A 3,801-nucleotide genomic window follows, 5' to 3' on the forward strand; every position below is an offset into this window, starting at 1 on the left:
TTGTATAAACACATTATTATGTCTTAGTTCATAAGCAGTGTGTTTGTATGTGAAACATTTTTGTATTTGGTATGGGAGTGTTTTAAGTGAGGCCCTAAATGCTAGAATTTCAGAATCAGAATCAGAATCAGAATCTTTTATTGACCAGGTACAGTTTAGAACAATACGAGGAATTTGACTTGGTAGTTGCAGTGAAAGAAGACACATCAACACACCGGAGCAGCCATTTGTGGCGCCCACATATTTAGGTGAAAAAAAGGATCAACAACAGGAGGAGAGGAGGGGTGAGGGGATAAAAACTGCCAGTTTGAAACTGATTTCCCTAAACAGAGAAAACAGTGTGAAACCAGGAAAAAAAACGCCTCTGCAAACATAAATGTAAGCATGACACAGTCAAACAACTCGAGACAAGGCATGTAGGAAGGGTTGGGTGGGAGGTTGGCTGGGGGAGGGGGTCAGGTGGGAAGAACAACAGGATTCCAGCTATTTGGGGACATGGGCGTGCTGCCAATGGGCGCTGCAACCACGCCTCCATGCAGCTGTGGATGGGAGGTGGGGAAAGATGGCCGACGAGGCATTAGAAGTTGAAGACCTGTAGCTGCGTTACTGACAACCAGATGACGTGTGGAAAAGTTCAGCATCAACAGTTCCAGGAGGGAATGTAGGGAAGGAGCGGGGGGAGGGAGTGGGGGGTAAGAGCCGCCGTCTGCAGAAACTTCCTGGTGATCAGAGATGAGACAACCTTGGCTTTAGCCTTGGCTGGCTGGGGAGCCGAAAGGGAGATAAACAATGTGATTTGATACAGGCTATGTTAATTTCCAATAGCCTTCTGTCCTGGGTCTCTCTGCTGTAATCCAATGAATGGCCTAGTTTCCACTTCCAAGCTTGCTTTTGATATCGATCAACACATGAGTCTGAGTGTTCAGAGCTCTGCTACATCCTTCAGAAATCACTGGCAGCTTTTCCAAAACAGTCACCAGCGTAGTACGGACTTTTCGATAGATGAGGAAGCCACCAGCTCCGATCAGCAGCATGTCTACTATCATTATTCCAATCATGTAGATGTCCTCCACGTCTTCCACGGAAAGGATGGACAGACACACAACTCGCCACTTGTTCCAAGGGTCAAGTGTGTATCCAGCCGCAAACGTCCCGCTTGGACATGCGGGTTCACCACCCCCTGGTTCTTTGCGTCGAAAAAATCTGATCGATAGCACTGAGAGACCAACTAATTAATTCCATTATTCCGGTTTTGGATGAGTTACAGAGAGAGGCTCTTGTTAGGCTCACAAGACCAGACAAAGCAGCAGCTGGGAGAGAGATAAGAAAGGAAGGGAGGGAGAAACAGAGAGTGCGACTGACCTTGTAGTGTATTATTTCTTGCAGTTTTAGGTATTTGGCCTTTTCAAATAGTTCATTTGTGTGTGTGTTGTGTGGTGCTTTATATAAAATCCTAATTGCTTTTTTTTGTAGTTTAAATAAAGGTTCAAGATACGTTTGGTAGGTGTTTCCCCAGATTTCTGAGCAGTAATTTAAATGTGACCCAACAAGGGAAGAATAGATTGTCTTCAGTGATGTGGTTTGTAGTATTTGTTGTCATTTCCATAGGATGAAGCTGCTTTTAGCAACTTTGTTTTTAACTACTTGTATGTGTTTTTTCCAGGTCAGTTTCTCATCTATCCACACTCCTAGTGCTCTATATTCTTTTACTTGTTCTATTATATCCATGTCTAGTTTCAGTCTAATGTTTTCTATTTTTTTATTTCCAAAGATTCCTCTCCCAGTCTCTATTCCAATATTTATGAAGAAATTATTAAGTTGTTCTGCAATTTTTTTCTTATTGTATTCCTTTAAGTTGTTTATTATAAAGTGATCTGTGGCTTCTTCTTTGCTTTTACGCATAGTTATGGAATTTATAATTTCCCAAAGTTTTTGGTTTTTGTTTTTATTCTCTTTTAATTGTTTTTCATAATATTCTCTTTTCTTTTCTCTTAGGAGAGTGTTGACTTTGTTTCTGTATTTTTTGTATCGTAGTTCTGTTTTCAATGTTTTATCTTTAAGATATTTTTTATATAATGTATTTTTTTTTGCATGCGTTTGCTAATTTTTTATCAATCCTAGGTATTTTGTTTGTCTTACGTTTGATTATTATTTGTTTCAAAGGGCAGCATTTATCATATATTGTAGTTATTATGTCTGTGAATGTGTCATATGCAATGTTCACATCTTGTTTTGTGTAAACCTCCTTCTACGTTTCTTTTCTTATCTTATTGAATCATCTCTAAATGAATGATGGACATAAATAATAGGGTTAGGGTTATTATTTAAATAAAGTCCAACCAACACTGCAGTTTAAATTAACAGGATGTCAACTTTTCAATCATCAATACATTTTCAATATAAATCCATATTAGGTTTACCTGACTTTACTGCTTGTTTTTATTCTTCAAAATAAAATAAAATTAATATCAATAATGATGTGTTGACGTTAAATGAGTTATTAAGTCTGTGATTCTCAACATGTGGCTCTTAGTTATTATTCACCTAGAAAACCTTAAAAGGTGGAAACTTTTAAACCCTTTTTACCTTTTTTCTTTGTCCAATTTTTGCCCCTTTTCAAAAAATGTTGCCACTTTTTTTAGATTTTAGCTCCTTTTAGCAAAAAATACCCCTTTTTCCTTGTTTTTTGTCCATTTTTTGCAAATTTTTTTAGACACACTCTTTATTTTTTTTGGCCACTTTTAATCCCAATAAACTACCTTTTGCCCAATAAATACCACTCGTTTCCTTTTTCCCTTCATTGTGTCTCTTTTTGTTCCACATTTTGCTCTTTTTCACTATTGTTGCCACATTTCGCCCATTAAAACTACCCTTTGCCACTATATACCACCTTTTTGGCCACCTCTGACCATGTCCATGACTACCTCCACTCGCTCGTAAAAAACGTAGCGGACCGGACCACTTTAGGTCAACGACCCACAGAGCTAATGCTAACGGGCTACTGCGAACAAGATAACGCTACATGGTGGTGGATGGTGGACACAGTGAACCACAGCTTTAGAATATTGAAGTGTTTCACACACTGGACCCAAAGGTGGTTCCATCCATTTCTCCTCCATCACATGTTTAGTTGTCTACTGGGGGCGTGGCCATGATGTCACACACACTAACGTCTTTATTATTAAAAGAGCTTTAAAACAAATCCATCACGTTTGATATGATTTCAGAAGTTTATCAGCCTTATTCATTTTTTAAATGGAATAAGGAACAAGCACTCATTATCAATACATTTTGATATTCAAAAACACAATTAAGCTTTTTCTTTAGTTACAACAGTAATTCAGAGAAAAATGTTTAGAATTCTTCTAAATGCTCATGTGCCACTATCATAATATCATTTTAAAGCCATAACTGTTTTTTTTTGTTCTTTAATATAATGTGGTCAGTGATTCCATTTCTACATAACTGTACGTTAGCTTAGACTAGACTTACATAATGAATGAAACACTGAGTGTCTTGTTGAGTAACGATGTGTATTTCTACTTAAAGGCAACTTTTGGTAAAACACAAAAGGTGTTTGTGTCATAATAATACTTCTTATTGTACACAACCATCTCCTTTTCACCTAAAACCATTTTCTACACTTGTTCTGAAAACACATTTTAGAGACACTCGTCCAGCTTTGTTTTGCACTAATTGTAACTTTTTCACATTTTTTAATGAAGTGTTCGACCAAACGACTGAACAATAGTTTAAATGAGACAGAACAAGATTCTGAATGACATATGGAATTAACTGTTT

Source organism: Gouania willdenowi, chromosome 15, assembly GCF_900634775.1.
Source record: "Gouania willdenowi chromosome 15, fGouWil2.1, whole genome shotgun sequence".
NCBI lineage: Eukaryota > Metazoa > Chordata > Actinopteri > Blenniiformes > Gobiesocidae > Gouania > Gouania willdenowi.